Source organism: Poecilia reticulata, chromosome 6, assembly GCF_904066995.2.
Source record: "Poecilia reticulata chromosome 6, P_reticulata-male-v2, whole genome shotgun sequence".
NCBI classification, from domain to species: Eukaryota; Metazoa; Chordata; class Actinopteri; order Cyprinodontiformes; family Poeciliidae; genus Poecilia; species Poecilia reticulata.
The window spans coordinates 17,660,627-17,685,807 of NC_088835.1; the positions used below are offsets into that span (position 1 = coordinate 17,660,627).

The 25,181-nt window shown below is 38.6% G+C and overlaps 1 protein-coding gene across 4 annotated transcripts in view; it reads left to right on the top strand.

Moving 5' to 3' along the window:
* Positions 1–25,181, top strand: part of lrrc4ca (leucine rich repeat containing 4C, genome duplicate a) — a 130,787-nt gene that overhangs the window by 88,388 nt on the left and 17,218 nt on the right. For 3 of the 4 annotated variants that reach the window (XM_008411506.3, XM_017305483.2, XM_017305482.2), the window contains one exon: positions 21,908–21,977. The exons of the other annotated variant lie outside the window; for it this stretch is intronic. The gene's annotated coding sequence lies outside the window, so the exon portion shown is untranslated. The remainder of the gene's footprint in view (positions 1–21,907; positions 21,978–25,181) is intronic. 4 annotated transcript variants of the gene reach the window in all.

Consider the following 25,181-nt stretch of genomic DNA (forward strand, 5'->3'; position numbering starts at 1 on the left):
GACGTTGTCTTAGTGTTAGTAGGGAACAGAAACGTGTGCAAGTTGTAAAACAGCTGAGGACACCTTTCGTTGTGTGTATGTTTTCAATAACCTTTGTGTGCCAAATGAGTATGGTCTGTATTTGACATTTATCAAGCAACCACAAGGTGACTGGTTTAAAAGTTTTTGTTGCCATGATAAAATGTAAATTAGAATTTGTTTGGGCAAAAGTTAATGTTTATATTACCTCAAGCTGTAGTTTTCATAAATAAATAACAGTACTTTGTGAATATGTTTACATGCAAACACATTTGAGTGACGGTCAAATGGGAATAGAAAATCACATTTTGTCAATAGAAACAGGTTGCTGTGATTTGACTTTACATTTCAGAAATAGAAATGTAAAGTAGTCAAGACACGTTTCTCCCAGCAAAGGTTTATCAGCAAGGTTTATACCCTCATTTCATTTAGCCACTAATTCATGTCTTTATTTTATTTTAATTGGAGGTCCTTACAAGTTCTCCCTGTCCTCTGTGGGGAAAGAAAATGCTGTTTTGGCCTCTTCCCATTGGCTTCCAGTCCATTTTAGAAACTAATTTATTTTTACTCCTTAAACCTCCACACGGTTTTAAGAGACGGGGGTCATTTGAACCCCATAGATTTTTTTACTCTGGGGCAGACTTGCACTGACCTGTGTATATTGTTTTTGATTTTGAAAGTTTTTTTTCTTGTTTTCAAAGTTGGAATTTTTTTTATGATGTGTAAAAATTGTATGCGAGTTGATTTTAAACCACGTAAAGCACTTTTTAGTAAACTATGTTGTTTTTAAACCTGCTATAGAAAAATCGATTGATTTCACCTCATTCTGTTGTTGCTGGTAGTGGAATACTAAAGAGTAATCTCAACAGAATAGATCTACCTGAATGCATATTTATTTTAAAAGTGCAGCTGTTAATTTTCATGATTTTGCTTAATGCACACTTAAAAATATATCTTTTATTTAATACATATTTTTAAGTACTGTTGTGGAAAGTAGTATTAAAACCATGATTGGCAACAGCTGGCAGCTACTGTAAAACATATACTATACATATACAACAGAGTTCAAACAAAGATTTTCCTACTAGCTTATCTGCTGACGTCCAATACTGATGACTCGTTTAATCTTGTGATCTTAGTCTTTTTTTAATTTCCATTTTCTCATTTTGCTCTATGTCCTTGATATCCTTCAGATACCGAATGACTTTCATTACAGAATATCTAGAAAAATAATCTAGAATCACATGTCATTACAGGTCTCATACAGCTTGTTAGGTTTGATAAGGTTTCCTTATGCTTTTTCTGTTTTGATAGATTTCCTTCTAAAATTAGAGAATTACACATATTGATAAAGCTCTCGTGACTAATTTACATAACTGATTTTGGTCATTTGTAACAAAGTCCCACAGGAAGTTAGGTCTTTCACTTCAACCGTCTCAGCAGCTAATTCCCACTAATAGCTAATAATTTTGTCTCAGTTATTGTTCATATAAACCTGCCTGCTAAGATTGATGTATTAACACTCCCACAATCTTAACACACAAAGCTCAGGAAGACCGTGGTAGATGTTATGGTCGGGCAATGGAAAGTGGTGGGGGTGTCCGGTCCATCTGTCAGTTCCTGAAACCACAAAAAAAGCCTCATAGTAACTTGTTCCAATGGACCCAATCTCTTAGGACTGCGGGAGATTCAAAATAACCACAGATTAAGGGAGAAGTACAACAATTACGTTTCTCAAACATCAAGCCATCACACGTTTTGGATAAACACAAACAACTTATCTCCAACATATAAGAGTTTCTTAACAGAGACAATTCAATGAGCTTGTCTTTCTATGGGTCCGGAAAGAGGTCTACCGTCTTCAGCCGAGGGCTCTTGTTAACCTCATGTCTAATAAGGAAGGCCCTCTGACCGCTTTGTGGTTGCCAATTTGCCTGTGGTGTATCTAGGTACTTATAGCTCTCCTCGGCATCTGCTATTCTCGGTTCTGGGAGTGAAATACCCTCCGTATGGATTACCTCACCTCTCTTTGTCTCAATCCAGCCACATTTCTCCAATGTGAATCACATTCTGATGGCCGTGCTGCAGATCCTGGCAGTGTGGATCAGTGAGTCAGTGTTTCACTCTTACCACAGAGCTTGATGTCATTCATGTAGATGAGGTGACTGATATCGGCCCTATTTCTGAGTCAGTATCCATAGCCTGTGTTGTTGATGAATGTGTTTGGCTCAGGGAGTTCAGACATATGCAGAACAGCAGTAGGGAAGGAGCACTTCCTTGGTAGTAGTACATTAAAAAATTTTAATCTTCCTCTTGCAGCCCACATATTTTCTGTAAGGTTCAGGTCAGGGCAGTTTGCTGACCAATCAAGAACAGAAACACCATGATCATTGAATCAGCTTTTATTACCTGTGGCAGTGTGTGCAAGTGCAAAGTCCTGCTGGGAAATAAAATCAACATCTCCATGCAGCTTGTCAGCATAGGGGAGCATGAAGTGCTCTAGAATGTCCTGGTAGATGACTGCATTGACTGTGGACTTAAGGAAACACAGTGGATCAACATGACGTGGCGCCCCAAACTATCACTGACTGTGGAAACTTGTCACTGGACTTCAACCAATGTGGATTCTGTGCCTCTCCACTCTTCCTCCAGGCTCTGGGACCTTGATTTCCAATTCAAATACAGAATTTACTTTCATCTGAAAACACAACCATTAAACAACAGTCCAGATCCTGTTCTCCTTAGCACAAATTAGACGGTTCTGACATTGTCTCTGGTTTGGGAGTGGCTTGACATGGGGAACGCAGCATTACCCTAAGTCTAGTATTAATGTGTGGTGTCTCCTCTGGAAGGGATTTTTGCTTGACTATTCTCTCAAGGATGCAGTTCTCCATGTTGCTGGAAAACCTTTTTCCTACCACACTTCTTCCTTCCTCTCAATGCTCTGCGAATGTATATGTTTGGATACAGAACTCTGTGAACAACTGACTTCATTAGCAATGACCTTCAGAACAATGCAAGTAAAACAAGTACGAATAAAATAAGTGTTTATCAACGTCACCCAATGCTTATTTATAGAAAGCAAGTAAAACGTGTGTCTTACATATATGAGTTTTATATTGATACAGTTTAATAACTGACCAAAAAAGTTAAACCATTTCAAAGAGATTTTTAGAGGTTTTTGATTCATGCTCAAAAATCATGCTCCTGACACGTGTGCATTATGAGAGCACACAGTGATCTACAGAATTCTACTGAGTGATGACCCATGCAGAGGTTATGCCTCAATAATTAAAGTTCACTGCTTTTCCATTTCACATCTTTTATTGCTTAATTTAATTTGGCATGGGGCACAAAAATAAATAAATAAAGAGCACTTTAGAATCTAATTGATGCTGGATTTTCCCCTGTCCTGCATCCTCAGCATTCTTCCTCTTCAGCCAATGAACCTAACTAGGTGGGGGATGGAGCTCAGAGTAATATAAAGGTTAAGGGGAAAGGCAAAGAGAGGGATGAACAAGGATAGAGGAAGGAAGTTACGATATTGAACAGGAGATGATGATTTTATTTCTTCATCATCTGCTGCTGGCTTGTAGCTTTAAAGGTAAAGTTTTTTTTTTTTCTGTTGCTGTTGTGAGGGCGGCTGGGCCTTGGCTTGTTTCTGTTTTGAGGTATAATAAATAGTGCAAGCCCATCACCCCTAGGTGTCCATGTCACATGTCACAGTTGTCTCTCAAAAGAAATGGGAAAGCACACTACACTGTTTTGGCGGTAAAAACAGTGTAGTGAAATGGCTAACTCCTGGGGTCTGACACTATTGCGATGTGAGATTTCTTACATGAAACCTAAGTTGCTAAGGAACACTTTACATTACCTTTGCAACAATGTCATCTTAATTATGTGATTGCTCAAAACCAGCACCAAGAGAAGTTCTGGATCTTCCCCTTGATAATGAAACATGAAAGAAGTTCACCGAGACAAGTTTGAAGGCACGAGAGCCTCTGCATACGTCTTACAACTCTCATTTTGACTTTTTATAGCTATGGGGGACCTCCCAAATGACCCTAATATAAGAATACATATGACACCTTAGTTCATTAGGAGGAACAGGGAAGAGTAAGGAAGTCTTTTGTTGGCTCCCATGATAACAGCGTAATGCCTAGAACAGAGCATGGAGACTCATGTTTATGAAGCCAACTCAGCCCCACTTCTCTGGCATCCAATAATTCACTCTGGTCCAGATGGAAAATAAGTGTCATCTAGACATTCACACCTTAAGTTCATTCGAAATAAGGCGCGGAATGGAGGAGAATGATAAAAGGAAAACACTGGAGGGACAAAGGAGAAAAAGTGACTTTTTTAATGACTCTAGGGTGTAATGGGAATGCTGTTAATGAGGACGACTGGAATAAAAAAAAAGCTGCTTCCCATGTAGAAACAAGCAAGCCCGGGAGGAACCAGAAGTACCTCTCAACTCAGTTTGCCCCATGTATTTAAAGCTGAACGAAGCTATCCATAACTATTAAACCACAGAGGTGTGCGATGAATAGAGTTTGACTATGAGGAAGGCAAAGCTGGTATTGAGAACAAACTACTCCAGCTTTATTTCTCCTTCTCTCAGAGAGACAGTGGCAGCTCTCTTGTGAAGATCAGAAAGGTGGGAGATGGAAATTGAGCAGTAGTGGGAGAAAGAAGGAGAAGAGAGTGACTGTTGCCCCAGGAGGTAACAACTCTAGTCAGTTATTCCTCTGAGGCTTATCCTACTGCTCTTGAATTTCCAACTCTGAATGAAAAATAAATAACATCTTCACACGCCCTCCTTTTCTTGCAGGAAAGAACACTTCCTTAGCAGGCCGAGGTATTCACACAGTCTACCCTTAATCTCTTCTCTTTCAGTTAGACTTTTGTTAGACAATAGCAAACAAATGTAGGGGAGCACAATAGGTCCATGTTGTTTGTCGAAACTAGACTGAGCTGCAAAACTCTGAGAAAACTTCAGATGAAAAACATTTCTCACCACAGAACTAAAGTACTTAGAAGAAATGTTGATATTGTTAGCATGATTAAACCATACCTCTGTGACTATACAAGACTTCATACACATTTTCAGCTATCCCCATGAATCTGTAAACTCTGCAGAAGGCTTACATTAGCTAGTACTACTAGGAAGGCTTTCCATTACAAAACATGTTCTGACCTGCATTATAGCTTAAACGCCATGCATCTGCATTTGCTAAACATTTACTGTCCTTTGAATGGTCTTTGTCCTTCTTCATTTAGCTGATTCCTCTTCATGATAACCCGCACACTGTGGTATTGGACGCATTACTCTACCTGTGAAGTCTGAGTGCTTCTCCTGTGATAACAGCCAGTATCAAGGCACACAGTACAATGCGCCTTATCTCTACTCTGATGGAGCATTTTCTCCTCGTGCAAACAACACTGGCAGAGTATTGTAGCTCGGGGTGACAGACAGTGAAACTCAAGTCTGTTGAAAGATTGTTCTGGAAAGCACTAAAAGACTGATTACTTTTTCAAGACAGAGCCACTTAGACAATTCATCATGACCAGTTTTCTCTGCTATTTGGTGTACATAAGCTTTGCAGAAGAAATCAAGTCATATCTATCACATAAAACCATTGTTAACCATAAGAAAAGTACTACTGCTTTGCTCTGGGAAGACACAGATTTACACATACGCTAACGTACATTCTCAGTTTCTCTCCTCTTCTTCCATCCTATCTCCTACTGACTCTATTTAACGCACAGATATTAAACACTATAATATGGTCTCTGGGTTTCATCCCCCTGCTGATATCATGTCAGCATTCCCTTCCTTAAGTCTGTTATCAACTTCAACTTCTAATACCTGTAATCAACTCTGTGCTTAGCGCTGTCCTCACAATGTAAATCCGCTTAAGAATCCGCCTAGCTGTGAACCCAAAAAAAGCACATAAGTCAGTGGCCGTAGCCCCATAAAAGTATTGTGCATAATTGTCCATGTTATAGTAAAATATGTACCTGTGGATTTTCAGAAAGGTAGATCAAAAATAATTCCCCTGCAAATCAAAATGTAATACGTCTAATATTCAGTCATAAACTTGAACTGAGGTGAAACGTTGCATTAATTACATTACTTACATCACATATAGTTATTTTCCACAACTTCACACATAAACTCTCCATCTACTGGTAAAAAATAAGGTTATTACAAATCAGAAAGTATTGTATGAAAAAATGAATAGTGTAATTTAGAAACCATTAAAAAGAGAGCTGCAAATATCTTCTTAACATTCATTTGAAGCAAACTATTAGAAATATTTTTTGTTGTTAGTTTAGGGACATTCTACTACTTGACAAGATCATGAAATAGCCCTCAAGAACAGCATGCATATTATTCTAGATTGGAAACATTCTTCTAAATACACATGCACAGCAGTGAATGAGGTGAATCTCAAGCAACCCCTTGTTCAAGGCTCATTCCTGTTTTGTAAAACGTAGGAGTTGTGTTCATCTCGTGGGAAGAGGGAGACGATACTCAGAAGGTGATTCTTGGAGCTGGAAATGAGTCATCTTTTATGGAGAGGTATTTGCTGGAGTTTGCCAGAATGGATCTGGGAAGGGGCTCTTTACAGGCACATGTGCACCCTAAATTACTTTGAATGAAGGAGGTGTTGAGGAGGCAATGAATATGGTGCAGTGCGAATGACTTACAGTGACCAGAGTTACTTATACTGGAGGTAACTATTAAACAAATAGTTACTTTGAAATTGTTAACTATTTTTGTCACTCATTTTAGCTAAGATAAACTACATTCATTACACGGAGTGAAATATGTCAAGTTTTTATTTTTGCTGATTTTGATGGTTTTGGCTTACAGATAATGAAAAATTAAAATTTGGTCATTCATAGAATTTGAATTTCAAACAGAAATGTTAAGCTAAAAATAGGTTCATTTCTATATTCTCAATACTGTACTGAGCCTCCATTTGCATGGATTGCTGCATCAATGTAGCCTGTGGCACTGCTAAGGTGTAATCAGGCCAATCATCAATGACCTCATACTGCACTTCGGGCAACGTGGATTCTGTGCCTCTCTGCTCTTTCTTCACACTCTGGGGTCTTGATTTCAAAATGAAATGCAAACTTTATTTTTATCTGAAATGAGGACTTTGGACCACTAAGCAATCGTTCAGTCTCTGGTTCAGAAGTAGCTTGAAACAAGGAATGCAACATGTGTAGGATTCATCTGTGGATAGGAATTTCCAGTGACCCTCAGTTCACTCCTTTATTCTTGAATGAAGTGTTCTTGACAATCCCTTCAATGCTATGGCTATCCCTGTAGCTGGTGGACATTTTCTATCCACAGTTTTCCCATCCACTCAACTTTCTATGGATATGCACGTACGTCACACTCTCTATACAACCACTTTCTGTGGCAACAGCTTTTTGTGTATTAGATCAATGACTGTCTTCTGTTAAACAGTGACTTTTAAAGCAATGCTGCTCAGTACTTCTGTTTTTTATCATAAATCTGTTGAAAGTTAACAAATCTGATAAGTACCAGAATGCACTCTGCACAGAAGATTGTTAAACAGTTATTTCCCCCCTGCCAATTTTTGCTGAAACAAAATGCATCCTGGATAAACAATGTATGTATATTAACATCATTCTCCAAGCAAAAGAAACCATCACAAAATATACAGATACATTTTTTTTTCTGTCTCACTCCAATTTCTTCTTTTGCAAGTTGAAGCTCTGCTTAGAAACTTCGTGGGATCCAACAGGACAAAATGAGAATTCTTGTCATTTTTCAGCTAGTCTTAATATTTTTATGAGGATAGTGATACTGATATTTGTGTAAATATCCTGTAAGTTGCTGAAACAAATTTTTCATATTCTGACTTGACACTTTCTCATCGGATTTGGCAGAATTAGCTTATTTAATAAATTGGTTGTTTTCCAGGAGCAAAGTTCACAATCTGTGAACAGAATAGGAGACACGGTCATTCCACAAGCCTAAAACTTTTATCAGCCCACTTTGTTTTTTCCGCAAAACATTTTGAGCGTGGTGTGTGGGAGCATCATGGTGTTGGCTCTGCTTTTTTAATGAAGATCATAAAAGTAGGGTCTGCCCTTTTTAAAATAGCTTTAAAAAGAAGTGTTGTGTGGTAAAATAAAAGATAAGAGTTTGAGTTGTATGCTTATTTATCCAAATACAACGTTCAAACAAGTTAATAAGCTACATTTGTTAGATTTTTTTTTATTGTCCCCATTATGTTTTTTTCTACATTGATATAAATATTTAACTAGCATCATTACAGAACTCATTAATCTAGGTGTCAATAAAATAAACTGTATAGGGCTTATCAGATATTTACATCCCCTCAACATTTGTGTGACCACAATTAATTTGGGGGTTACAATTATGCATTGAGAGATTATTCTCCTTAAAAGTTTCATAAAAATGTTGAAATAATTAACTAACAAAATATTTTTCCAGATTACTAAATCAAAGATTTATTGAGCAATTGTCACTGTGTATTTAGTGATTTGGGACAATATCTCAAACAAAATCATTTTAAGAACAGAATAAGGAAGAGAACAAACATCAGCATTTCTTATATCCCAGCGTGTTTTAAAACTAATATAGAAGACTAATCAGTGAATATGATACTAAAAGGAAGATATATAAATAGCTACAGTAGGTGCTAGAAAAAGTATGCAACAGCAAACAATGAGGAAGTTCTATGTTAGAGAAAAAAGCCTAAAATCAAAATCAGATAAATTACCTTAAGAACACGACCTCATGGGGTTAATAGAAATCAAACAAGAAGTTAGCTCTCATACCAAATGGGGCACCGTTTAACGCCTGCTGTTTAATTTCTAGAGGAAAATGAGTACAAAGAACAGAAGGGAGAAATTAATCTAATTTGTCAGTTTGCCTCTTCAACTACTGCACTCATCTGTTTCTGAAGAAAGACGCACTTGGTGACTCACCATAATGTCCATCACACCAGGAAAATGAAATGAGTAATGACAATATAAAAATTCCCTCTACTGCTTCCTCGTCTTTCCTTTCTGTCTTTCACCTTCTTTGCTCACATATCACACTCATTTGCCAAAAGGTTTCTTTATGCCGTCTTGGCTTTTCCAACGGTTTTCGTCTCTCAGCTGTGTACTTTTTATTTTTGTCCTTGCCTGCTCCCTTCGTCTTCCTGTGCTTTTGTTGTTTTTAAGAGATTGTGCCTATTTACTGTCTTTGTTTTTCTGCTAATTAACAGGGTGGAAAATGATTGAAATCACACAGACACTGATTTACATAGCACATAACACTTTCCTTCCATTTTAGTGTGTTGTGCATTCCATATCAACAGTGGCACAAGTTCTACTAACTATTGCCAGAATCACAAATTGCAGGGTTGAAATATGCTATCTATTATCTTTATGTTTTCTCTATTATCTTTATGTTTTCTTCCTTTTACGTTTTTTTTTTTTTTTTGTACATAGCATATAGGGGGATCAACCTATGGCTCTGCAGAAGTGTTAAGCAAGCACTCTTCTTTTTTTTTAATAACCAGTTAAGTTTGTTGTTTCACCTTCTCCTTGACAATACTTAATATATTTTCTATGAGATTAAGGTCAGGTGAGTTTGCTGACCAATCACACAAATGGTCAGGTATTGGTACTTTCGGGAGTATGGGCAGACGCTAAGTACTGCTGGAGAATAAAATAAACATTTCCATAAAGCTCATCATCAGACAAAAGTACAATGTGTTTGAAAATGTGTGGGTAAAATCTCTCTGCTGAGCTTGGACTGGATAGACCACAGTGAACCAACACCAGCAGATTACATGGTTTCCCAAATCACTACTCACTGTGGAAACGTTACCCTGAACCTCAAATGGCTTGGATTCTGCACCTTTTTAAGATTGATGTATAATCACATGTTTAAATCATCTTAGTCGCCACCTTCTATAAGAGAAAATAGACAATGTTAATACATGTCATTTGCAGTGGTGGGAAGTAACGAAGTACAAGTACTTCGTTACTGTACTTAAGTACAATTTTCGTGTATCTGTACTTTACTTAAGTAGATTTAATAATGGATACTTTCTACTTTTACTCCACTACATTTTACAGTAAGTATCTGTACTTTCTACTTCACTACATTTCTACAAAACTGTCGCGTTACTCGTTATATCCAAGTCGCGTTGCTCTTTTTTTCCGTTAAAATGTGAAGTTCAGGGACGTAAGGTGGCGCCGTAAAATCCAAGCAATATCGTAACTTACGTGTCTGTTGTCACCCATCGCCTCCACCTTTACTCGCACGCGAAGCTCCAGACATGCGCAGTGGTTTCCTCTGAGCGAGTCTAATCATCAGTAATATAATAGCGCTACATAAATTGATATGGCTACATGTAAAATCAGCAGCGCTTCGCTTTCACAGACGGTGGGGACTTCGTCCAACTTTTAGCGTCACTTGGAAGGAAAGCTTAAAGAAAGGTAAGATCTGTGGACGTGATGCTAGCAAAGCTAGCTGTACTGACGTAGACACACATGTTGCATCTGCGATGAAAAAAAGTTGTCCTTCATGCCCTGAATTATTGTGTGGAGGTGTTGACTGAGGTGTTGCAAATATAGGACAACGCTGGTACATTCAGGAACGATCCGATTCTTCTGGACGGATCTTTACTGATTGCATTTATTTAAGCTCTTAAGTATTTAATAACTAGTTTTTTATGGGAATGTGGATCTTTCAGATCAATTTGAGAAGCAATTTTGATAAGTAAAAGTTATTTTTTTTGTGTCACGTAGCGCGGGGTGCTGGTCTTGACTTGGTCTTGGGTCGGTGACCTTGACTACAACTCTGCTACTGGCTCCTTGGTTGCCTGTCCTCTCCCACCCACCTTCTTTCCATCCACTTTCTGTTGGATTTCTTTAAAAATAAAAGCCACTAGTAGCAAAAAAAAAAGTGAAGTTCATGTTATGTTAGGACAGGAGACAAGATGTTTCCATCCCTGAAAGTATGATGCATAGAATCACATAGTAAGTAATCACATACTGTAAACATAATAAAAACATGCTTTATCTGTGGCATAGTTCATTAAAATGGCACATTTCTAATGTATTAAAATTAAATACGATCGGGACACTTAATGATATTAGCGATTAGGTAATCCATTCAGCAAGCACTTTTACTTTTAATACTTAAGTATTTTTAAAAGCCAGTACTTTTTTTACTTTTACTTAAGTACAAATGCTAATGTGGTAGTTTTACTTTTACTTGAGTACATTTTTGTCTGTGTATTTGTACTTTTACTTAAGTAAATTTTTTGAGTACTTTCTCCACCACTGGTTAAAATAAACTTGAGGGTTATTCTCACCTCAAGTAAATTAGCACACGGGAGACGCAGTCTGTTACTCCAATTTCTCTCAGCTTATGAGAAACTGCAGAGCAACTGGCAGCTCAGAGTTCCCATGCGCCACATACCGGTTATTATTATTATTATTATTATTATAACCCCATAAACATTTAAATGCTCCTTTTTTAACTTTTTTTTCACACACCAGTGGGCATCACAAGAGGTTTGTTTGACTGATAGACCGGCCCAGGTCATGTTGTGGTTCCACTGACATTTGCTCTATGCCTGTTAGGAGATGGAACCCAAATAACAAATAAAAATGGGTGGGCGGTAAGTGGAGGGGCCAATGGTTCCCTGGCCCCTCCTGTTAAGCTGCGCAAATCACTGCCAGTTCAGACTTGCAGGAATAATGCATTTAGTGGCCACAGATTTTTTTTTTTTTCAGAGCGCATGCTCACTGCGTGCTATTTTTACCCTTAGCAACAGTTGCCATGCTGCTGACAATGATGTCATCAGCATGACGTCAAATGATGTATGTGTCATGATGCCCTTCTGAGGATGACTTTATGATGTCATAGAGTCCATGACATCACCAACTGGTCAGTTAATTCTCTGATCAGTTACCACAAATCAGTTAACAAGTCAGTCAACTCGAGATTCATTTGGACGTTTTAGCTCAGCACAATAAAGATGAACGACGAAAGCCCACAGAGAGAAATGGATGTGAAACCTAAGGTTTCTTTTTGGACGAAAGTGAAAAAGACATTGTCCAGCAAAGTTCATCCTGGTCAAAGAAGCCCAGATTACAAAAAGAGAAACTTTCTCAGTAAACTTTTGTGGGAAGTGATTGAAAAGGCTGCAGATGGACCAACTCTGCATCTTGTCCGACAAGTCTTTGAGGAACAACATAGCAAAATTTTGATCTTACTTTTGAGAAAAACTGGAGATATAAATGTGAACGTACTCTCTGAGGTTTCAGAAGAGCTTGGTGAAAGGATTTTCCAGAGTCTTGCGAGAGATGCATTCCACTTTGCCAGTGGACTGCATTTAATCGCACTACTGGAACACCCAGAAGGACACCAAGTCATCGTGGAAAAATTCAAAAAGCACCTGGAGAATCCTGTTCCTCCAAAGAAAATGTTATCGTCTACCAAAAGAAAGATCCGAAAGACTTTTTTTCCAACTGAAGACTTGTACTCAGATGAAAACTGCCTGAGTGAAGATTATACTCAGGAAACCATGGACCCTGAACAATTTTTGAAGGACGCAAACAGGATGGGATTCAGACATGGAACAGAAGAAGAAAGGAGAGTTATGGTTCAAAATATTCTTTGGAGATTGATTTACAAGTCCAGTTACAGATCTAGCTATGGGCATTACAAAAGGAAGGACACCGAACCGGTCCAGAGAAAGCTTGCTCCAAAAATATGGAAAGAAGTCAAGGATATAGATTTTGTCTTTTATGACAAAATGGAAAAAAAAGCCTGCCGAGACATCCTGCAACTTCTCTGGGGCAATGAAGACGCAGTTAGAGAACTGCTCTTCAAAATGATCAAAAGCAACAACCCACTAGTGATTTACAAGGTTGTGGAATGCTTTAAAAGAACCCTTGCACGACCACGAAAAATCAATCTCAAAGACACCTTTCTTCAAAAGGCATGGGGCCTCATCAAAAAGGCTGCGGGTTGTGGAGACAATCCAGACGAAGAAGAGAGGCAAGAGCCCACCAAGAGTGGATCAAATGTGTTTAGTCCACACTTAGCTGGGCCTCTAAATTTGGTCAACTCAGAGGTTGGTACTGACTTGGAGGAGTCAGGGCCGAACTCAGAGTCAGGGCCCGCCTCAGAGTTAGGACCCGTCTCCGAGTCAGGACTCGTCCCCGAGTCAGGACCCATCTCCGAGTCTGGATCCGCCTCAGAGTCTGGACCCGCCTCAGCGTTAGGACCTGCCTCAGCGTCAGGACCCGCCTCAGAGTCAGGACCCGCCTCAGAGTCAGGACCCGTCCCCGAGTCAGGAACCGTCCCGGTCTCCGAGTCAGGACCCGCCTCAGCGTCAGGACCAGCCTCAGTGTCAGGACCTGCCTCAGAGTCAGGGCCTGTCACCGAGTCAGGACCGACCTCTGAGACGGGACCTGCCTCTGAGATGGGACCTGCCTCTGAGATGGGACCTGCCTCTGAGATGGGACCCGTCTCCGAGATGGGACCCGTCCCCGAGTCAGGACCCATCCCCGAGTCAGGACCCGTCTCCGAGTCAGGATCTGCCTCAGAGTCAGGACCCGCCTCAGCGTCAGGACCCGCCTCAGCGTCGGGACCGACCTCTGAGATGGCACCGACCTCTGAGACGGGACCGGCCTCTGAGACGGGACCTGCCTCTGAGACGGGACCTGCCTCTGAGTCGGGACCCGTCCCCGAGACGGGACCGACCTCTGAGACGGGACCGGCCTCTGAGACGGGACCGGCCTCTGAGACGGGACCTGCCTCTCAGTCGGGACCTGCCTCTGAGACGGGACCGGCCTCTGAGACGGGACCGGCCTCTGAGACAGGACCTGCCTCTGAGACGGGACCTGCCTCTGAGTCGGGACCCGTCCCCGAGACGGGACCGACCTCTGAGACGGGATCTGCCTCAGAGTCGGGACCTGCCTCAGAGTTATGACCTGTCTCTGAGTCAGGACCTGTCTCCGACTCACGACAGACCTCTGAGTCCTCATGCCTAATCTCACCAACGTAGTGACACCTTGTCAGAAGTGTCAAAACTGTTCCTCAGCAGAACTTCGCAACTTACCAGAGCGGATGATTATGGTCTTAAAGATTGCTTGCAAGTTTTCAATCTGAGAATACCGGAAACCTTTAGTCATCCGTTGTTACAGTGAGAGCAAGACGGATAGATTGACCCGAAGAATCAGAATTGGAGGCCGAGGGAACGATGGCCCACTGGGAGGCTAGAAGGGGTTCGAAGAAGGAGAGAAGGTGGGGGGCTGACGTATCGTTAGAGAGGTGGGGGGCGGGGGAAGCAAAGGATTGAACAAAGGAGAGACATTGAGGGGGGGCTAGTGTACCATGAGAGGAACACTAGCCCACCGTCAATGTAGAGATAGATGTGAGGGGTCAAAGAGGGTGGGGCCGGTCTAGCGTACCGTTGAGTGCTGGGGAGGCGGACGGACAGCAAATTGCAAGAAGGGGGAGGAGGTTTGGCTGTAGAAGGAGGGGGCAAAGGAGAGACATTGGGGGGTTAGTGTACCATGAGAGGTACACTAGTCCCCCCTCAATGTAGAGATAGATGTGAGGGGTCAAAGAGGGTGGGGCCGGTCTAGCGTACCGTTGAGTGCTGGGGGGCGGATGAACGGCAAATTGCAAGAAGGGGAGGAGGTTTGGCTGTAGAAGGAGGGGGCGAAGGAGAGACATTGGGGGGGTTAGTGTACCTTGAAGGTACACTAGCCCCCCCTCAATGTAGAGGTAGATGTGAGGGGTCGAAAAGGGTGGGGCCAGTCTAGCGAACCATTAAGTGCTGGGGGGGGCAGATGGACGGCGAATTGCACGAAGGGGGAGGAGGTCTGGCTGTATGTAGAAAGAGGGGGGCGAAGCAGAGACATTCGGGGAGGCTAGTGTACCATGAGAGGTACTCTAGCCCCCCTCAATGTAGAGGTAGATGTGGGGGGTCAAAAAGGGTGGGGCCAGTCTAGCGAACCATTAAGTGCTGGGGGGGCAGACGGACTGCGAATTGCAAGAAGGGGGAGGAGGTCTGGCTGTATGTAGAAAGAGGGGGGCGAAGGAGAGACATTCGGGGGGCTAGTGTACCAGGAGAGGTACACTAGTCCCCCCTCAATGTAGAGGTATGTGAGGGGTCAAAGAGGGTGGGGCCGGTCTAGCGTACCGTTGAGTGCTGGGTGGGGGGGGCGGCCGGACAGCGAATTGCAAGAAGGGGGAGGAGGTCTGGGTGTAGAAGGAGGGAGGTGAAGGAGAGAATTAATCCCCCCGATCCACCTATAAATGCTATTTTATTTATATAATTAGGGCTATTGTAAGCAAAATTTTTAGTAATCGCGTAATCTATCGATTATTCTTACTATTAATCGAGTAATCATATAAAAAAAAACTGACAAAATAACGAATTGGTAAATCTGGCATAACAGCAGTGTTACTATCGGATATCAATATCAGTCCAATTTTTCATTTTTGAGCTTCCCTAACAGATACTTTTTTGTTGTTTAGAAAACTAACCTGTAATAATAACAACTCGTTTTTTAAGTTAATCTGAGAAAAAGTCATACAAAAATCTAAAATTAATTTCAATTTAATAAAAAGAGGCAGGCTCACAAATACGCTTATTAAAAATATGTATGATCCAGCTTTTAGTTTATGTAGTCAGTCAGTAGATGAGCTCTCACATTGTCACATGTATGTCACATGTATGGACATGTCAAGCTTTGAGTTTGAGAGTATGGGAAATGTCACCTGAAGTGGTGGTGGGCCATAATTTTACAGTTTATGTAAAAATTATGGGGAAAAAAACTATTATGGAAATTATGGAAAAATTCTGCTGAAATTCCATAAAAAACAAGAAAGTGTACTGACAGAAATTACCAGGACATTTCCCTGTTTTTTTATGGAAAACTTTGAAATAAAATACTGTTAAATTACGGGAAACTTCTGATGGAAATTCTATAAAAAACACTGAAAATATCATGGCAGAGAATTACCAGGACATTTTCTGTATTTTTTATTTTTTTTAATTTTTTTCAGAATTTCCATCAAAAAAAATTTCCATAATTTAACAGTTTTTATGTCAAATTTACCAATATTTAGTTAACCCAAAACTGAAATTCTCTTTTTACTCTGTCTTTTGTGATGCATTCACAAACTTTTTTTTTTAAAAACCTTGGACATTTCCAAATACTTTTGTCCTCCAAACCATTGAAGTCTGTATTCTATACCATATGTTAATTATAGTGTAAAATATATTAAAGTTAATGTATTTAATATATTCTTAACATAATTTTGAAACAAAATTAAATTCTAAGTCCACAGGAAATGTAGTTGTAGAACACAAAACACTTAGTTTGAAAGTAGCTCATGCAAAGTGATGTAAAAATGAAACATTCTACAATCAATTTGCAGACTTTATTTTGCAATTTAAGACCATAAATTGACGTCATCAAGTCTTTATAACTAACCTTTACTATTATATATTAAGAGCTAAACATATTCTTGAGCTTGCTATTGTTTATCTTCTGTACATCACAACTAATTTATTGCATTTTACTATACAAATTTTCAACGTATAAATTAAATATAAAGTAATTTTGACTCTAGTCTTTGAAGTCAAATAAACAGTTTTGTTAAGTTATTACTATAAGATGGAACATAAAAAATTGCTTTTGAACATGAAAATCATAGTTGTAAACAGGATCAACATACTTCAAAATAAATGCCGAAAGTCTACCATTATTTTTATGAAATACAGGTATAAATATTTTGTTAAAATCAAATGCTGCATAAACCCAGCCGGTAACACTTTATTTGAAGGCAGGTGAATAAGACTGACATGACACCGTCATAAACATCTGTCATGGACATGAATAAGTCTTCATAAATATTTATGACTGTTGTCATAAAGCGTCATTCAGTAAATCAAGACACTTTTAATACAAAGTTGACATTATTGAAAATGTCTTTGTTTTGACAACTTGACATTAATCTAGACAAAATGATTAATGATTGATTAATAGTATTCAGCAGGTTGTTTTCTAATGTATTAAAATTAAATATGATCGGGACACTTAATGATATTAGTGATTAGGTAATCAATTCAGCAAGCACTTTTACTTTTAATACTTAAGTATTTTTAAAAGCCAGTACTTTTTTACTTTTACTTAAGTACAAATGCTAATGTGGTAGTTTTACTTTTACTTGAGTACATTTGTGTCTGTGTATTTGTACTTTTACTTAAGTACATTTTTTGAGTACTTTCTCCACCACTGGTCATTTGACTTTGCCCCTTGCTCTATTTGATTACTCAAAGTGATAATACTTTATGCTTTATATACATTTCAATTATTTTATGTATGGAACAAAATTATGTCCTGGGTTGTTTTTGAGGTTTGTGTAAATTTGTACAATTTTTTTTTTCATTGAACATTGTTCAATATGATCGATGCTCCTATACATATAGTCGGCATTTTGATCCAACTTTGATCCAAAAGTTGGCTTAAAGAAAACCAAAAACAAAAGAACACATTTTGTGTATCTTCCCCTGCTCTGTATTGTCTTTGTTACTCCATAGACCAATCTGTCAGCCTTTATTGCTTCCAGAACATATTGGATCCCTCCCCTGCAGCTAGAATCCCCTTTGGACCAAATGCTAATTCAGTCAGGCTCTTAATCAGACATATTAATTCCATATCTACCCTGATTGCGCTAATTCCACTCTGGTGTGATTTTTTTTTTTTTCCTCCCTGATGCATCTCTTTTTGGAGCAAAAAGTACTGTAGTACCAATCAAGATCTTTTAAACATTTAATCCAAAAGAATTATATTAAATATGTTTAAAAAAGGGATGTAAAAATGTATATGCTGGTCACTAAATCGGAGTGAATCAGAATTGATGGGAAGTTAGATGGAAATGTAAACATACCAGAAAACCTGATAAAGGCCGTAAATGGCGAAATTAATACTTTTGCCAGGCAATGTAGCTGTGTCTTTAAAACGACTTTACTATCCATCACTCTGCGCGCTTTTTCTAACGAAAAACTGGAATCTGGCAATGGTTGCCACATTTTTTGGCATCTTAAGTGTTTGTCTATATTTAGGAAAGTCTGTGAGTAACTATGTTCATAGACTGCACAAGCGCAGACATGCACATACTGAAATACTGACAATATGTTAAAAAATCCTGTAAACTCACATGTTCTCTAGTAAACGTGGTGTACATCCCAGACATGTGTAGTGTGAAGTACATATTTAGCTGAATTTTGATTGATTTAGAATCCATGACGTAACAGAGAATTAATTAGTACCAGGTAATTGTACTCCACCTTAATGCCCAGTAGTGGCAGGTCTAGAATATTTTACATGGGGGCTGTGAGGCTAGTTATCATTTACATTTACTCCTTTACAATGAAATCATGCTAAATGAAATCATGTCTGATTTCATGGTAAATTAGCTGTTATATCAAGATTTACTATTTTCATTCTTACCTATTTATTTTAAGCAGTCTGACAATCAGTCTAATATGGTTTAACTGGGTGATGCCTTGCTGTGACATTGATCATATGGAGCTACCTTTGTAACTTCAACCCCTGAAATAGCAAGCCATAAACATTTCACATATTTTAAATATTCAGAAACTCTTCTTGAATTTATCGCAAGCAAAAGCTAACTTGCAAAATGTGCTGATACTCAAAGAAATCACATGTGAGAGTCACTTTCAGAAAGTGATAATTTGATAAAGTGACGTAGTTAACCGTGATCATCTTCATTGCAAACTTCATTGGAGTTTAACTTTTTGTGCCGACACATAACCTGGAGAAAGTGGCTCCTGAGATGTCAATGTGCTCGTTACACACTAGCATGTGTGGTCACTGTGCAAGAGGTAGATAGTGTTTAATCCAGGGACATAGCCAGATTTTTCAGAAATCTCTAGACTACATTTATAAATATAGAATTTTTGGTGGCCTAACATTTATGTTGAAGGCTATAAAAGACTTCTGGACAAGAAAACACAAGATTTATATGATTTTTTTTTTTTTAGGATATAAAACTGGGGAGGGCAGCTGGGGAGCCAAAGTCTACTCGAGGGGGTATTTGTGCCCTCCTTCCCCCCCTGTAGTTCTGCCCACATTTTAAGTCAGCTAATGTGTTTTGTCTTATGGAATCATGTTGATCTGTAATCCATGTGCACTGTGCATTGATTCTGTCTGCCTTTCCACTAAAAACATATATATTTACCATTAGATAATGACAAATGGTTAACAGAGCTAAGTTTATTTCACCACTTCTCCTCTGGGAGTCTATTCTCGGCATACTACAAACTGCACTACCTCTCCCCACAAAATATCCTAATTGAACAAGTGGCTGCTCACCCATTTGATGGTATGCTTTTTCTGGTCTGATTCAGAGGGTGATGTAGTGTGACCAGCAGGTATAAATATGTTGACTTTTTGGAGCAGAAGACACTGATATTAGTCATGATTTTTTGCAGCAATGCTCTTTGAGACAGGGATGTCATTTTTGAAAAAAGAGAGAAGTAGAATATGGCGTAGTTGGTCTTGACTTAATTGTTTTATGTGGATGAATGATGTTAAATTAGTAATGAGAAAACAAAACTCTTGCAGTCACGCAAAGATGTCAGTAAGACCACTGAATGATGGAAAGTTGTTTTTTATTTACTAAACTTACTGCTGAAATATCTTTTTTTTTTAATGTACTTTTTGGGGAAAAAAATGCATAGGTTATATTTTGTTCTACAGAATCAAGGCTTCAGACTTACACTATAGAAGCATATTTCACTTTATCTACTTTTGAACTGCCAGCTGTTTTTTGGCAATCTGCGCATCTAAGCTTTGCATAGATCTTACAGATACATTCTAAAATACTCACTTAAGAACCAAAATGAAAAACATAATGATATATCACTTTGGAGTATGATAACAAAAGGCACAGGATGTTTTTTGTTTTTTTCTTTGTGTGTGTCAGAGTGTGTTTAAAGAATGAAGGTGGGGTGAAGAGGGATGTTGCAACATTGATGCTGTTGATAGTTACAGTGATGACAATGCTTACAACAACAGATTCTATATCCATCATCTACTTAGCAATATTAATTTATCATTTTAAAAGTGGTTTAAGCTTTATAGCTCTGCACTGTCAGCCGTAAACACTGCGTGTTGTGCTGTGTTTTACGATCCATTCATTTAATCACTTACGTTGCAGTTCTTCTCAGACGCTTTGGTACATTTCTCAAATCATCCTCGACATTTGTGAAACGGTGTATTTCTTAAGACATTCCATACAAACAGCAAAACACTATGGACGTCCCGCAAAAGCCAGTACCTTCCTCGATATCCTTGTTTCGTCTCTCAAAAGCAAATATCTGCGTTAGTGAACATGCCACTGCCACCAGAGTTACAAGTCTCTGTTTCATTGTGTATGGGTAAGAATTCCTTAGTTAGGTCAGTAAACTCTTGAGGGATGTTCTACAGTAAATTATGGCTAAAGTTTTCATGATAAATATTGTATGTTGGAATTGTGGGAGATCAATGCCACGAGAGTGAACAAGATTCACATTTTTGCTTTTACTGTAATTTGTTGACAGACAAAGAAACCTTATCTGTTTTGTGTCTGGTGGTTATGTGTTTTACATCTCCTTGGTGAGGAAAAAAAATCCTCAGCGAGATTAAGGAATGAAGCTAAAATTCAGTTGATGGGAGATAGTCACTGAGCATTAAACTTTTATTCTCAGTCGGCCACTTAATTCTTAAATATGGAAAAAAAAAATAGATTTATGTCACATCAGAAGTATTGTTCCCAATTCGAACACCGATTTTTTTTTTCTTCCCCCTAATAGAGACTACAAAACAGACAAAATGGTAGCAGAACTCGACCTTCTACAAAGCATTTTCTCATATTTCAACCAATATTGACCTATTTATTGATACACCAACCTACACAGTGAAAAGACAACATTCAACATTTCATGGTTGCTCAAGTTGCAGAATGCTTTTAGGCAATCAGACACTTTGGTACCAAGATTTTGTTGAATCTGCAAATTATGATCATTATATCGTTATTTACTGTAAAGTTCTGTATTTCTGCTTCATTGTATGAACTGTACCTTTGTTGTGATTTAATTTATGCCTAGAGGAGCTTCCCTCTTAATGCCACTGGTATTCATTTTCAGCCTGTTATTCAAGTGTCATTGTGAAAGAATGTGACAGTACATTTAACACTTGTGAACCCAAAAACAAAGTTTGGTGTGATAGGCACACACATTTACATTCTGTTGTTAATCAAACACACACTTATTTGCACAGTTTCTACACGGTACCGTTGTGTGGTATGAGAGATAGAAACCTTAATCTCTGTTTGCTTTCATTCTCAATAATTTATTTACTGGAGGCCATCCTCATTGACTGTGTACCAAACTCACACTGTGCATTTATTTGTGTGTGTGTGTTTGTTGCAGAGCCTTACTCAAGGCTTTATAGAATTGAATATTGCATTGACCCTCAGGAATGAGCTTTTCTAGGCATCTCGGAGCAATACAATATATTGTAGTCAGTCTTAAGCAAAATCTCAAAGTCACTATTACAAACATCTGTGAGGGAAACAGTAATACAGAAAACATTTTTTCTCAATAAGGAGTGCATTAAAGTAGATGTATTTGCATTCGATGTATAAGTCAACCACATTTTATTTGTAATTTCTTAATCAAAATATGCACTTACTAAAGCCTGTGGTAAGGACAATTAATCAAATGTTTTGTTTTCTCAAGAATGACCTATGCTTATACCTTGTTTCTTGTATTTACAGGCACGCATGTTGGACTGGAAGCTGGAATAAAAATGACCAGAAGTCAAAGTACAAGTTATTGAACTGGCAGGTATGAAGTAAGCTTGAAATGGGAGTTTGGTCACCTTGACCTTCTTTCTAAGCTTGCAAGAATGATAGAAACAGATAAACAGATCTTTTTTTTTTCCTTTTTTTTAATCCACACGACACAACATAGCTCCATAATTCTCAATTTACTTTGTAAACTGCAATTTTTGGAAAAGTACAAAATCAGAGAATGAATTATCATTGGAGCCTTTACTGTTAAAAACAGTTCTATACAAAGATGAAAAATGAACATCTGTAGCAGACTAAAATCTATCACCTGTCTTTAAATAGATGGTTTTAATGCATCAAACACTACAAATCAAAAGCACAATGTTTTTAGTTAAAATAAAATTGTTTTTGTTCTATTTTAAAAGTAAAAATAATATCATTATGCAGAACTATTATAATCTGTAATTTTGTTTGGAAAAATTCTTTGTCAAGAATGTAATATTTGTCTTTGTTTAATCCATAAAAATAGAAAAAAAAAATGCTGAACTGTTTTAAGGATACTTACAATTGCTTGACAGCCTATTAGAAAAAATTATCATCCAGGCTATTAAGAACATTAAACTGGAACAATGCTGGCACTGAAGGATGCCCTGGGTCCTCTAAAGTAGCATCACTTCCTTGGGCAGCTTTACGACCAGGCAGAGCAATCACTGAAGGTAATGACTCCCACTAGAAGGTTTACTTCCCAATCACCAACCCATAAGGGACAACAAATATTTTCTAACTACCCAACTAATGAAGTCTTCTTTTAGGGTTGTTGTTTTTGTTGACCACATATTGTTGAAATATTCAATTTCAGAAATACTGGATTTGTTTTTAGTCATTTTCACTATACAAAGGACGTCTGTCAGTGTAGTGTTGTTTTTGAACCATCAGAGGAGACTCCCAATGACCCATGTTTGAATTATATATGAAAGATTGCGCCATAAAGGACTGTATCGTCAGCAAGCTCAGGTTTTGATGTTGGCAATAAGAAACTTTGTTTGTTTTCAGTACTCATATTGAATTAGTGTTTGTGGGTTTTAGAACGACTTTCAGAGTTGAATTATTCCAAAAGCCTATTTCTCTCTAAACAGAAAATAGTGTTATGGGTTGACTTGACTGCATGAACAAAATCAGAAGTTATGATTCTAACTGAAATACACACACACACGCACGCACCCCTCCCCCTCCCCCCCCCACACACACACATATTGCTTGACAGCAATATGTGGGGGCAGTCACCCCCAATGGCTAAAACAGATCCCAGGAACAACATCAGACATCTCAGTCCAGAAATGTGCAGTTCTAGGCACATGCAAGATACTGCGCAGAACCCTCAAGCTCCCAGGCCTCTGGTAGAGGACCCGAGCTCAGAGGATGTAAGAAACCACTCGCGGAGGGTGAGAAGGGATTTTTTTTTAAATATATATATATATTTTTTTTAAAATGTATTTTCTTTAACTTAAGCTCCACCTACACCACTTTACTTTAATCAGTTGACAAGACTTGACTACATTCAAGTCTTGTCAGCTACATACATTGCCTCAATAAGCAGAACATGCTTGATTGTGATGGAGGTCATGCAGGATCTGAGATCTGTCTGCGATCTCACATGATCACAGTCGCTTCATTTTCACTTACATCCTAATCGCCCTGTCTAGTTACCAAATACTACAGATTGATGGAGACTTTTCCCGAGTGGGAAAGAGGCAACATCAGGCAAAAAAATAAATAAATCATATAATTTCAATCTGGAGAAATTCACATAGAGAAAAACAGCAGCAATTAGAGAGTTTTATTTGACTTGAAGGTAGGTTTCTTTTTTACTGAGACCCTGACAGAAGATCCTGTTGAGAATAAATAATTCTGTGTTTTCCTTCTATCTTTTTTTAGCTAGTTGCAAAGCTAAAGCTAAAGGAAATTACATGTTAGAAAAAGTCCTCAAAGCTACGGTTAGAGAATATGACACAGTAGGGAACGCCCTGTTGCTTAGAGGCTAGCAAAGAGAATTAAAAACTTTGTTTGATGCCATTTTGTTCTCCCCACCCTTAAGGATAGCATGAACTACAGGCCAGCTGTATTTTATAAATGGAATTCATGAATTCAGCTCACTAATTCTTCTTCAACCTGATACATGAAGAACTTACCATGGAGAACGAATAATTCTACACAATGCTGAGAATTGCCACCAGCTTGAATAGAGAGCTTAGGGTGAGGATTAGGATCTTCTGCCTCCTGGGCCCGAACACTAGAGGTGGTGTGGATAATGGGAAGAGAGAGAGCCTGAAAGTGCTTGGGGGCGGAGACAGGGTGGAGGTGGGTAGAAGCACAGCTGGGAAGCAGGTGGATCGATGTATGATGAACTTTATGAAGGGATTCTTGATCGATGATTGGCTGAGGAGGAGCGGGGATCTGGCGGTGATTGGCTGCAGCAGAGACAAGCAATGACAATGCAGATGAAGGTAGAGAGAGTCTTCCAGTCTCAATTTGCACCACAGGCTTCATGTGTCTTCATCTCAACACTGCGGGAGAACACGCAAACACGCAGCAAAAATAAAGTGCATATAAGTATAAGAAAGCACTATAGTCAGCCTTAAACCTGAGAGACAGGTTATGGTTTCAGTGTGGCAAAATGGAATGGAGATCTGTAACGACAAATGCTATATTCAATGTAAAGAAAAGTTCACACAATTAACAAAACAGATTTGTCTCACAAGTCAGTCAGGAAAACTAATTTAATTACTTCCATAAAGAGGTTACTGCATATTGGTTGCTCAGTTATTGGCAAAATTAATTGATTAAAAAAGATGATGGGTTAAGCAAAACCTTTTTTTTTTCATATAACATGAAAAAACAGAAATATTACACAAAATAGGATGATGTATATTTGACAGGGAGCAGTATTTAGTTTTTCTACCTTCACCACAATAATTCACTCTTTTTTTTTTTTTTTTTTTTTACAAATGCACCAGTCTTTTGGTCGCTTTGGAACTCTGTTGGTTCCTTGTGATGCTTTTAAGCTCACGTATAAAGGTGCTGTCTGTCAGACCTTTTAAAAAGTTAAATGCTATTCATCTTATTTGATATAACTTGCATGAATAGTTGCTTTTGTGGTTCACTAACTTCAAAGCTTCTTTTCATGTGGTTTTACTCAAATTTGATCTATGCTTTTTTCCCCCTATCCATTCCTGTGGGGCTAGACAGGATGACTTCATAG